We start from the raw sequence: 13,746 nt of genomic DNA, 5'->3' as shown, positions 1-13,746 counted from the left end.
ACCACCCAATACCTGGATGGGATGGAATCGTGTGTGGGGGATTAGAGAGAGGCAAAGCTCATTCAGTTCCTTAAGCCACATACTCCATCCCATAAGCCATACCACATGCCAGGTAAAGGGTAAAGGACACACTGCAGCCCACAAATGATTCATAACCTGGGGTTGAATCTTATTCTGCTCTGCCTCTAACCACTTGACTATTGACCTTGCTGTTTGTTCACCTGTTGCCGTCCTTGACTCCCCACGCATTTGACGCATGGAGCCAATACCACTCCAGCCCCATAATGACTTTGCATCATTCAAGGTGATATTTGGTATTTGATATTTCACACTCTCTTTGATTAATATTCTTCACAATTCAACTGTTTCCTAAAACTCACTTACTTTGGTGCTCTCTCTGCAAATAATAGCCTTTCTTTCCCCCTGAGTGACCCAAATAAAACCACCCAAAGACATTTAAGTGAGCATGGGCAAGGCATGTTTACAGACAGCCTTCCACACTTTAGTCAGAGGGAGTTATGGTACAATGTAAACTGCCCAGGCTCTTATATTGGAATTGATAAGTGAATTATCTGAGAGGAAACAGCTCCTTCCTTTGTCTATCTGCTCATTCATTCCTTGCATCCAGGCCATCTGGGCTCTCATTCAGACAACCATACATCTCTCCTTGCATTTTGGTTAAGTCCTGGACAAACTGAGACCACTGGAGGTCAGTTGTGTAAAAGAAAGATGATCAGGAATGCAGAGAAAGATACCCAAAGGTGAGAAAGGAGAGAAAATAAATAGACTGGGAGGAGAGAAGCCATAGAAATGCAAAGTAGTCAAGCCTTGGGTGTAGTCAAGGACAGCCAGCTGGGAGAATAAGAAGAAAGAATAATATGGAGCAATTAAGGGAATTAAGAGATAGCTATTGGGGATGTGATATCCCCTATTTCTACTGCCTCTCTTAGGTATCTATTTCAGGAACAGGCACACTTAGAAAAGTGGTTATTTTAAAAAGAAATTTAAAAGGGAAACCAGGGACCCAGGGGACTGGAGAGAAGAGCTATTCAGAGATCTTTCTTTCAGGTCACCTGGCACAGGAGAAAGAGAAAGGATTCCTTGAGTCACAATAAAGAACCTGGCGTTTGGTGCAACTTTGTTCATGTTTAGTCCTCAGATATTTAAAAGTCCCAAATGGAAACAAACAAACAAACAAACAAACAAACAAAAAAAAAAAACCACAGTATAGCCATGGTATCCAAAGGCCTTGTTGGACCCTAGAAAAAATTCTATTCCTATGATAGATACATACATCTATTTATGTGAAGCTCAAAGTACAGAAATGAGGACCAGCCTGAGCAACCTGAAACTTGGGTTTTCATTCTAGGCCTGAATGATCCCCCTTGTGCCTCCTGAGGTACCTCTTAGGGGCTAGCTCTGATGCTAGATGCAGGAGATTCAAGGATGAATAAAATACTCTATTTCTAACTTTGAGAGCCTTATCTCTTTTTAGGCTTCCATTCTATCCTCAAGATAAGAGAAGTGGAGAGAAGATATCCAACTCTTTACAAATTCCATTTTTCTAGCCAAGGAAGAACAGCCTAGGTAAAAAATATGGAAGTAGTTTTGCTCTAGTTTCTATTTTCACTCATTAAAAAAAGACATTCAATTCATGGTCCATGGCTTCAGTTATTTGACATATAGTCATTCTTACCAAATGATGGCTTTTATCTTAAAAAAATAATACATACTAGCCATTGGAAGTTATCACATACATGAATATGTGACTTCCAAGCATTCCATAAATCTGAAAGAAACTCTTTTTTTTTTTTTTTTTTTTTTTTTTTTTTTTTTTTGAAAGAAACTCTTATTTTTATTGTATTGTCCTAACTAACATTAATCAGGATGTTTCCTGACCTCCCAAATTTTTGTGGCTGCTCGTTACTGTTTATACTCAGTCTTACTCAGTCTAAGTTAGATACTTCCACTGTTCTCCAAACTAATGTGAACCTTTATTTCAGACAGAGCTTGACGGTTAAGTTCATATCTCAGGCGTACTGATTTGGAGACCTAGAAAGGACTCACAAAGATTTAAACAGAAGGAGTAAACAAGAGACATATATCAAGGGCAAGACATATTTGGAGTGTGGGCAGACAATCCATCTTAACAGTAACCAAAGTAAACCAAAATCATTCACATTGAGGAATTGAACTGGTGAGACTCACAACAATTTTCAAACCCATATCGAAGTCTGCAAAGGAGAGAAATAGAGATTTCTAATCTTAGTCTTCATGGCTATAGAACATGTAAAATGTAGAGGACTGAGAATAAAGGGGAAATCAAAAATCACTGATCCAGAAAGGGAGGTGGTTGGAACAGAAGTTAAGAGCATTGGCTTTGTCTTCCAAGAGGCTTGGGTTTGAATACTGCTCTGCCACGTATTTGACATGTTAATGTTTATGTAGGCAACTTAAAAACTTTCGGAGCCCTATTTTCCTTAATATTTCATGGGATTGTTGTGACTATTAAATGAGACTATGTATAAAATGCTTGCCCAGTGCCTCACAAGTAGATAGAACCTCAACACATGGTGGTGATTATCTACAAGACCTTTGCTTGATAAAGCATTTTATAATATATTATATGCATTTATATACATGTATATATATGAAATGCATTTAACTGTATTTAAAGTTTTAAAAACCTTTGACAAAAAGGTACCAACACTGAACCAATAAAGTCTAGGATCTGTTCTAATTTATAATCTGTTTCTAATTTATAGCAATGGCTTTTCTAAACAGTGAATACAATTTTTAATATACATGTTTAAAGCTGTAACTTTCTCTTTAAGCACTTCTTTAGCTGTATCACATAAATTTTTATATGTTGTCTTTTCACTTTCATTCAGTTCAAAATATTTTTTAATTTCCCTTGTGATTTCTTCTTTGATCTAGGTTACTTAAAAATGTGTTATTTAATTTTCAGATATCTGGGGATTTCTCAAATTTATGTTGTTGCTTTCTAATTTAATTTTATTGTGGTTGGAGAACATACTTTGAGTAACTTCAATCCTTTTATAGTTATGGATATTTATTTTAAGGCCTATCATATGGTCTAGTCTAGAAAATGTTTCACATGCACTTGAAAGAATATATTTGCTATTGCTGGATAAAGTATTCTATAAATGTCAGTTAGGTCATGTTGGTTAACAGTGTTTTTCAAATCTTCTATATCTTTACTAATTTTACATAAATTTGCTCTATCAGAATCAAGGGACTTGAAATTTTGAACTATAATTACTAAATAGTCTACATCTCCTTTCAATTTTTCTCAGTTTTTTGCTTTTTGTATTTTAGGGTCCCATTGTTAGGTGCATACACATTTAAAATTCATTATGTCTTCCTGGTGTATTAATCCTTTTATCATTATGAAATTTTCCTGTTTATCTCTACTAATATGTATTTTCTAAAAGTCTATTTTGTTTGATACTAAATAAGCATAGCCACTTCAGCTCTCTTTGGTTTCCTGTTTGTATAATATGTCTTTCTTATTCTTTTCCTCTTAATCTGGTTGTATAGTTAAACTTGAAGTGTGTCTCTTGTAGTTAACACATAGTGGAATTTTTCTTTGTATCGAATCTGATAATTTTAATGTTTTCATTGAAGTATATAGTCTATTTAATGAACTACTTAATGTCATTAATGATATGATTGTATTATGTCTGTCATTTTGCTATTTATTGTCAATATGGCCCATGTTTTTTTGTTACTCTGTTCTTCCTTTACTGTGGTATTTTGGATTAATTCTTCTTAGTATATCATTTAATTCCTCTGTTGATATTGGGAATTTATAGTTATTTTCTTAGCATTTGCTCTAGAGATTAAAATATAAATCTTAATTTATCAATTTAACTCATGTTAATGTAATACTAAATTTCAGCAAGATATAGAACCTCTGTTCCTATATAGCTCTATTTTCTCTCCTCTTTTTTGTGCTATTACTGTTACATATATTATATCTATATTAATGTTATAAACTCAACAATATAGTGTTACAATTATTACTTTATACAATCTGATGATTTTTTTAATGTAGAGAAGAAAAAAGAAAATATATATTGATACATTCTTTTATACTTATGTACACATTACCTTTTCCAGTGCTCTTTATTTCTTCTTTTTTTTCCCCCCCAGTGCTCTTCATTTCTTCCCGTGGACTTGCCTCATAGTGTTTTCTTTCATTTCCTATTTCTTATAAGGCTGGTTTGCTAAGAATAAGTTCTCTCAGTCTTTGTTTATCTGGGAAATGTTCTTTTTCTTGTAGGTTGCTATTAGTCAGAAAAAATATATATTAATGAACAAAAGTGTCTGTAAAAATTTAAATCTTATCAAATGCTTTAAATACATACACACAGGGCAGCCCCGGTGGTGCAGCAGTTTAGTGCCGCCTGCAGCCCAGGGTGTGATCCTGAAGACCTGGGATCGAGTCCCACATCGGGCTCCTTGCATGGAGCCTGCTTCTCCCTCTGCCTCTGCCTGTGTCTCTGTCTCCATCTGGGTCTCTCGTGAATAAATATATAAAATCTTTAAAAAAAATAAATACATACATACACACACACATCTCTTTACAGAATCTCTTTACACTCACGATTCTTTACAGAATCTTTGAACATTATCTTTTTTTTTACCTCAACGTAATGTGTAAAGATGTTTCTAGATAAAGCTTTACATGTGAAAAAAGAAAATCCATTGTCTTATACATATACACACACATAAAGACAAACACACTTATTATTTAAGAAGAACAAAAATACATGGTAAGAGTGTGAATTGGATTGGACTGAATTTCTTATAAAGCTTATATAAAAGAACACTACATGAATCTTTGTGTTACTTTAACTTTTAAAGAATAGTTTACTGGAGATAGAATTAGTGATTGACTGCTTTGTTTCATCACTCTGCCTTCTGGTCTCCATTGTTTCAGGTAAGAATTTAGCCATTAATTGGATTATTGCTCCCTCGTTTGGGATGGGTTGTTCATTTCTTGCTGCATTCAAGATTTTCTATTTGTCCTTAGTGTTCAGTAATTTTACAATTTGTGTAGATGGAGATTTTTGTGTTATCTTACTTAGGGTTTTTTTAGCTTTATTGATGTGTAGATTTATGTTTTATATTAATTTTGTGAAATCTTCATTCATTATTTCTTCAAGTATTTTTCCTGCCTCTCTTCTAGATTCTCACTACATATTAGTACATTTTATCTTGTCTCATAGGTTTCTGAGGTTCTGTTTTTATTTTTTCAATCTCTTTTCTTCTTTATTCTTTAGAATAAAGATTCTTAAATCTACCCATTTAGTTAAGTTTTTATTTCAGCTACTGTGCTTTTAAATTCTAGAATTTTCATTGGTTCCTTTTCTACTTTTCTGTTTCAATACTGAGAATTCTTATTTGAGGATAATTATCATCATACTTAAACTTTTTAAGTATGTCATAAGCTCCACTTCGGAGTCCTTGTGAGTAAACATAACATTTGGGTTTCCTCAGAGTCAACTTCTATGGATCTTTTTCTCTTGGGTATAAGTCACATTTTCCTATTTCTTTGAATATCCCACAATATTTTTTGAAAACTGATATTTTATATCATATATTGTAACACCTCTGGGTTTTTTCCCCATAAGGTAACTATTGGTTATAGAAATTTACCTAGACTTAATTTGCAGAATCTGTCTCCATGAAATGTGCAGCCCCTGATATCTCTGCTGTTTTTTATTTTTAAATTATTTTATTTTTCTGCCTGGCTTCCTATAAGTGCCCTGAGTCTGCATGGCTTACTAGCAAGTCAATGATTCATAAGAGGTTGTGCTCAAGAACTTTGAGCCTATAAGGCTAACACCCTCTACTGATAGATCTGTGTGTGTGTTGAGGTAAGCATTTAAAGTTCAGGCAGCTTTCAAGTCTCCCTGAGCTTTTGCTTTACTCTGGACCTTCCTGGGTGTTCTGTAACCATGAGCATAGCTTCCCATTAAGCCAGAGAGGTAAGGAGAGCTTATCTAACCTGACTGTCTATGATTCTCTCATTTCCATCATCTCCTCGTTAAGGTTTTGGCTAGTCTTTCACTTGCCATAACTGGGGCTCAAACTCAGTTTAACAAAGCTATGGGAATTCCCCATTCACTTCCTATCACATATGCTACTTTTACTGTTAATGCTGCCAACAATGGGTTTGACTCTCCAGCCCAAATCGAGTCAGCTTAACAGTGAAGCCTCTGGCTTTCTGGTTTTCATAGGGTATCATGCCCTGGTAAGGCTACTCTACTGACCAAGTTTTTGGAGGGGGTATGCAGGAGGAATAGTTACAAGCAAGAAGGCTGAGGATTGTCTGCAGACTTCCACTTTTCTCATCCAAATTTCTAGCAGTTTTTCATGAATAAACACTCTCAATTTCTTGTTTTTTTCTCTGGTTGATTTGCGGAGCGCTGAAACAGTTGTTTTTGATCAGTTTTTTTGTTTTTTCCCATTTTATACTTGTTTTTTTCAGAAAAAGATTTGTTGAGCTCCCCATTTTGCTATAATGGAGTCCTGCCTCTGAATAAAATATTTAAATCAATTGTTTCAACATGTATCAACAGTGTTGTTGTTTTTTTTTCCCCTATTCACCCTGTTTACTTTTCCTCAACAGATTTTTAAGTTTTTTGCCAAAAAAATTTTTTTATGCTTATTTTGCTTTTTCATGGCTTTACTCTAATGACGGGAATAGTCTCTTAAAGATGATTATGAAAGTATCATGACCTATGTTTCCTTTGTCTGTTTCTGACACTTTTCCTTATATCTTTATATTCACATAAAATATACAATGGTGCTGGGATGTCTGGAACTCAGAGGTATTATCCATTTGTTGTTTACTTCTTTCGTCTAAGAAAATCATGAACATAAATGATTATTGTATGCCAAATTTCAGCTGCACACTTTGACATGTGATTTCTTCAGTATTATAAAATAGTCTATTAATTAAAGCCCTGTGTATACTGAAATAAATTTCACATAATTTGAAAACAACCTCTACCAAAAATAGAGACATGAAAATTTCTACAACATTTTAAACCACTAGAGAAATATAAATATCATAGTGAGATACTACTGAATATCTGCTGGAGTACGAATCTGTGAAGCAACTGGAATTCTCACACATATCTAGTAGGAATTTAAAATGATATGACATGACCACTTTGGAAAATGGTTTGGCAGTATCTTATGGTTAAACATATTATTATCATGTCACCCACTCTTAGGTATATGCCCATAAGAAGTAAAAGCTATGTCCATACAAAAACTACTACAGCAATGTTTATAACATGTTTATTCATACTAATTTCAAACTGATAACAATCCAAAAATTTGTGACTTTTCATTAAGAAGTGTGTGTTTGTATATATATACATATATATCACAATTTGTTTATTCTCTTATTGACAAACCATTGTACAATTATATGAAGGAGGCTGAAAAACACAATGCAGAGCAAAAAAAAGCCAGATATAAAAGACTATATACTATGGGATTCTAATTATATGAAATTCTAGAATAATAATTTTTAAAAGCCCTATAGTGACAGAATGGATAGCAAGTGTACCTGGGCATGAGGAGAGGAGGATTATCTGCAAAGGAGCATAAAGGAAATTTGAGGGATGAAGAAAATGGAAATGTTGTATATCTTGATTATGGTAGTGGTTATCAGGCCTATATATTTATCAATAATCATCGAACTATCCCCTTTAATATGGTTGCATTTTAGTATATGTAAACTATATCTCAATTATTAGGTGCATAAAGTACTCAGTGTAGATGCTTGCACCTGGTAAGCACTTCACAAATGTACTGATGTTTGTGTTGAAATAACATTAGGATGTCAGAGACTCATTCTTCTTCTTGCTTGAAGAACTGGAATTGCAAATTCTCCAGTGTTTTCCCTGTCTGTTGAATACGAAGAACCAGGCTATAGGGGTACTGGTTCCACAAGGAAATGGCAGGCAGGTAGAAACTTAACAAGGATTACATTATGGCGTATTTTTGTTGTTGCTGCTGCTTTTGCATTTAAAAAAAATTTTGTATTTAAATTTAATTTAGTTAACATATTATTAGTTTCAGGAGTAGAATTTAGTGATTCAATGGTTGCATATAATCCAGTGCCTTCCTTAATGTCCATCACCCAATTACCCAATCCCCCCCCACCTCCCCTGCAGCAAGCCTCAGTTTGCTCCCTATAGTTAAGTCTCTTACAGTTTGCCTCCCTCCCTGTTTTTATCTTATTTTATTTTTCTTCCCTTCTCGTATGTTCATCCGTTATTTTCTTAAATTCCACATGTGAGTGAAATCATACGGTATTTGTCTTTCCCTGACTGACTTATTTCACTTAGCATAATACCCTCTAGTTCCAACCACATCATTGCAAATTGCAAGACTTCATTCTTTTTGATGGCTGAGTAATCTTCTTTAACCATTCATCTGTTGATGGATGGACATCTGGGCTTTTTCCATAGTTTGGCTATTGTGGACATTGCTGCTATAAACATTGGGGTGCAGGTATCCTTTCGAATCACTATGTTTGTATCCCTTGGATAAATACATAATAGTACAATTACTGGGCCACAGAGTAGTTCTACTTTAAGCTTTTTGAGGAATCTTCATACTATTTTCCAGAGTAGCTGCACCAGTTTTCATTCCCACCAACAGGTTAAGAGGATTCCCCTTTCTCTGCATCCTCACCAATATCTATCGTTTCCTGAGTTGTTAATTTTAGCCATTCTGGCTGGTGTGAGTTGGTAGCTCATTGTGGTTTTGATTTGTATTTCCCTGATACCAAAAAATGTTGAATATTTTTTCATGTATTTTGTTTGTTTAATTTCGCCCTTGTGTTTTTGCTAAATTGGTGATGTTTCTTAGACATATCTTCAGAAAGAAGATATTATGGTCAGTGGAAAGTATGATAGCTTGGGCTCTAGTCTGTCTCTACAATCCTGCCCAAATTCATGAACTCTGAGTTTCATTTTTGAAAAAAGTGGATTGAGTTTTATGATCCCTAAGATCTCTTCCAATTTAAAACTTCCAAGTTTCTATGAACACACATATTTGTTGCAAATAATATCTGCAAAAGTAATTCAAGTTTCACATTTCTGAATCTCTTTTAGTGCATTGTATTTCTGGACTCTCTCTGCTATACTCCTTTTTTCTACAATTAAAATTTTAATTATGTACCACTTCCTCAGAGTGTTGCTAGGCAATAAGAAAGAATTTATTGATCTATTACTACCTAAAAAACCACCTCAAAACTTAGTGGCTTAAAACAACAACATTTATTTTGCTCATGAATCTGCAGCTTTAGGGCTCAGCAGGGACAGCTCATCTCTGTCTCACTTGGCAGCAGCTGGGCAGCTTAAAGGCTGGAATTCTCTGGAGGATCTTCATTCACATGCCTGGTGCCTAGACTAGGAAGTCTCAGACAGCTGAAGGCTGAAACAGCTAGAGCCCAAGCATCTTTATGTCCATGTTTTTTCTCCACATGGCCTTTCCAGCATGGTAGCTTCAGAGTAGCTGAATTTCTTACATGTTGGCTCAGGATTCCAAATATGCATACAGAGAGAGAGAGAGAGAGAATGAGTTTTAGGCAAAAGCTATGTTGCCTTCCCTACCCTTGTTTGAAAAGCCACACAGTGTCCGTTCTGCCTAATTGTGCTCATTTAAAGTGAGTCACTAAGGCTGCCCTATATTCAAGGAAAGGAGAATTAAATTCCACTGTTTGACGGTAAGAGTATTAAAGAATTTAAGGACAAGTTTTAAAATTATGGCCAACTAGTTTGAATTAAGACGTTTATGAGTGATAAATAGCTGAGGGGATTTCCCTTTCATCTTCCATTGGCACATCAAGATCACTACTGTCCTCAGAGGGATGGTGCTTTAGGCATTATGATGGCCCACGGTGGAAGGGAGAACACTTGGAACCCCTAAGTCACAACAAAAAACTATTCCTAGTGCACCCTTCAGAAGTCAACTGGGAGGAATGGTTTGGTAATCTCAGTTCTGCTTGCAGCTGGAAAGGCAAGGCAAGCTGTCGACTATGTTTTACCTCAGTGGAGGGTCAAAGAAACACATATTTCATGCAAACTCTATCAACAAAAAAATATACTGAGTAGCAGATGAAGAGTTTTAAGTGTAGCACCTCATAGAGGGTAAAAACTGCTCATTCTGTGACTAAAACCAAATAAATAGAGGAGATGTCTGGGTAAATACAGCATATTTATGGCATAGATCCAATAGTGACGGTAGATCTTAAAGAAAGAATAGGATTTTTAACTCCTCACCCCATGCCCAGTGAATTTGCAGAACTTCTCAGACTTCTGTGCCAGAGTACTGGAGGGGAGAAAGTCTTCATCCCCCAGCATCTGACACAGTTGCTGTTTTGTTTATCACCAACTAGAATATTTTTAATTTTAATTTCTAACTAGAAATATTCATGTGATATTTGCATTCTATGACATAATTTATCAGTTTATTTAAAAATAAAATAAATATGATTTTACCCAAAATTTCATAGGTGAAATTGATGCCTGAGAAGTTGATCCATGGTCTAGTCTGAGAGTATTTCTTAATCCACATTCAGGTACTGTAAGCTCCATCTGGAAATATAATTTTAAAGTTTGAGAGAATACGTTTTTATACATTCCAGCCTCAACTACATTAAATTATAAGGTTATTAGAATTGTAGACTTCAAAGATTCCTTACATTGTCTCATGTAACCTTTTGTCAGTCAGATAAAAATCTGAGTCTGAACATATATAGCAGGTTGCTTAAATTATGCAGCTATCAAATCAAGATAAATAATAAATTATAAATAATAATTTAAATAATAAATTATTCTTGGCCATATGTAATTTCCTATGTAAATTCTTGTTTTTGTTTTTATTTGCTGCTTCTATTTTATATACCACTGTTTAAGGTTACCTTTATTTTTCACCATTTTAAATATTTTAAGAATATATTTTATATATTATATAAATATGTGTGTGGGGGGGGTGTTCTAGTTCCAACAATGGTGGAACAGATTATACTGGACTTATCTCCTTGCCAAAAGCAATGATAAACTGTAAACAATTTATAAAAACCAGTTGTTTGCAGGCTGTAGAGAACAATTGAAGCAGAGAAATGGACCTGATATTACCTTGAAAGTAAGAGAAACTCATTAGGTGAGATTCACACTTAACTTTCATTTAAGAGCTTCATTTTCTGGAAAGATGGGAGGGTAGAGAGCAAGAAATGAAACTTTTGAAAGACTTAGGAGTAGGTGGGCGGGGAACTGAGTATACTTTTATTTATTTATTTTTAAAAAAAATTTTTTTTAACATTTTATATTTTATTTTTTTTTAATTTTTTTATTTATTTATGATAGTCACACAGAGAGAGAGAGAGGCAGAGACACAGGCAGAGGGAGAAGCAGGATCCATGCACCGGGAGCCGGACGTGGGATTCGATTCTGGGACTCCAGGATCGCGCCCTGGGCCAAAGGCAGGCGCTAAACCGCAGCGCCACCCAGGGATCCCCTGAGTATACTTTTAATATGAGATGAAGAGATATAATCCCTGGACTATGGCAGATTAAATATGATCCCATCCTCATCAAGAGGCAGAGTCTCCCTTCCGTTTGGGTGAGCTCTGTGCTGTTTTGACCAATAGCATACAAAGGAGTGATGATAATCCAATTTCCAAGTTAAAACGCTTCTTCTCCTCTCTTTCACTTTTCTTCTTTTGGACACTTGCTTCGAGAACCCAGTCACTCAACCATAGGGACAAATTCACATGAAAAGGAACCAAGGCCCCAGGCTGATAGCCTCAGCTGATAACTCCAATTTGCTAAGCTTGTAGCTGATGCATCTTCAAGTGAATAATATAGCCCCAGTCAAGCTGCCCCAACTGATGCCACATGGAGCAAAAATTAGGTATTCAAACTGAGTTTGGTTCAAATTGAAGATTTTTAAACAGAACTTAAAATCTGTTGTTCAAGCCACTAAGTTATAGGGTTATTTTTCTTATACTGCAATAGATAACAGAACAATGGAGAGAACTTGAGCAGTTATTTCACACAGAGAAAAGATATAAAAATGGCCAATAAGCATAAGAAAAGACTAACAGAATTAGTCATCAGGAAAATAAACAGAAGGGACATCTGAGTGGCTCAGCGGTTGAGCATCTGCCTTTGGCTCAGGGCATGATCCTGGAGTCCTGGGATAGAGTCCTGCATTAGGCTTCCTGCATGGAGCTGCTTCTCCCTATGTCTCTGTCTCTCTCTGTATGTCTCATGAATAAATAAATAAAATCTTTTTGTAAAAAAAGGAAAAGGAAATAAATAGAAAACCACTAAATATATTACTACATACCCATTCATATGTCTAAAATTTAAAATACTGATTCATACCAGCTGCTGAGGATGTGGAGGAACTGGGACTCTCATACTTTGATGAAAGCAAATGGTACAACCAATTTCAAAAATACTTAGGCAATCTTTTTTTATATAGACTTAAACATGTCCTATGACCCAGCAAATTCACTCCTAAATATTTACCCAAGAAAAATGAAAAGATATGTTTACCAAAAATTTGCACAAAAATATTCTTAGCAGCTTTTATCATGATAGCCCAAATGGATATAACCCAACTATCTATGAACTGGAGAATGGACCAACAAAATGTGGTATTATAGAATGGTAAATAAAATGGAATATAATACAAAAGAATAAACTGTTGATAAAAATAATAACATCAATGAACCTTAAAAATATGACATTGGGGGAAAGAGGTCAGACACATAGGGATGCTTACTCTTTTTAAAATGCACATACAAGATGTTCAAGGCTAGGCAAAACAAATTCAGTAAATACTTGAGCCATAACTCTGTCCCAAGCAGGCTGGTTTCTAGAGCTTATGACCTAAACCATGATGCTGTATCTATGAATTCATAAAGTTTTTGAAGGAGATATAGAAAATGGTTTAATTGGTTACATTAATGATGAGATCCTAAAGAAGAGATAATAATTAAGAGACAACTGAGGAAGGATAAAACAAGAATCTTAGTTTTGCTCTTTATAAATTTCTATTGTATATAGAGAGAATAAGTATAAAGAAAATCATGTTAAAGCACATCATAACAAAATTGCTAAAACACAAAACTAAAAAAATTAAAGCACAAGAGATAAAATGGTATGTTATGTATAGAGTAATAAAGTCAGGCATGACAGCAGACTTCTTATGGTAAAGTGTGCAAACCAAAAGAAAATGGAGCAACATTTTAAACTACTGAAAGAAGGAACCTATTATCATAGAATTGTATTCCCAAGAAAATTCTCTTTCAGAAGTGAAGGCAAAAGAGAGAGTAAATTAAAAATAGAGAATAAAAGCACAGGGATCCATTAACAGACCTATACCACAAGAAATATTAAGGAGAACTTTTTACACTCTCATTAAAAATCAGAGCTTGTCAGATTGGATTTTTAAAAAGCAACACATAGGGTAGCCTGGGTGGCTCAGCAGTTGTGTGTTTGCCTTCGGCTCAGGGTGTGATCCCAGGGTCCCTGGATCGAGTCCCACATCAGGCTCCCCACAGGGAGCCTGCTTCTCCCTCTGCCAATGTCTCTGCCTCTCTCTCTGTGTGTCTCTCATGAATAAATAAATAAAATCTTTTTAAAAAAGCAACACATACCTACATTCTGCCTATAAGAAA

The 13,746-nt window shown here is 35.0% G+C and overlaps 1 long non-coding RNA gene across 1 annotated transcript in view; it reads right to left on the bottom strand.

Moving 5' to 3' along the window:
• Nucleotides 1-9,309: 9,309 nt before the first annotated feature.
• LOC140625693 (uncharacterized) overlaps nt 9,310-13,746 on the bottom strand; it is a 236,830-nt gene continuing 232,393 nt past the window's right edge. The window contains exons 4-5 of the long non-coding RNA XR_012025024.1: nt 10,557-10,652; nt 9,310-9,590 (exon numbers count right to left, since the gene is read on the bottom strand). This is a non-coding gene — a long non-coding RNA (uncharacterized lncRNA). The remainder of the gene's footprint in view (nt 9,591-10,556; nt 10,653-13,746) is intronic.

The sequence above is a fragment of the Canis lupus genome, chromosome 3 (assembly GCF_048164855.1).
Source record: "Canis lupus baileyi chromosome 3, mCanLup2.hap1, whole genome shotgun sequence".
Classification (NCBI taxonomy): domain Eukaryota; kingdom Metazoa; phylum Chordata; class Mammalia; order Carnivora; family Canidae; genus Canis; species Canis lupus.
Note: the sequence above shows the minus strand (reverse complement) of the source record. Positions and strands in the feature narration are given on the sequence as shown.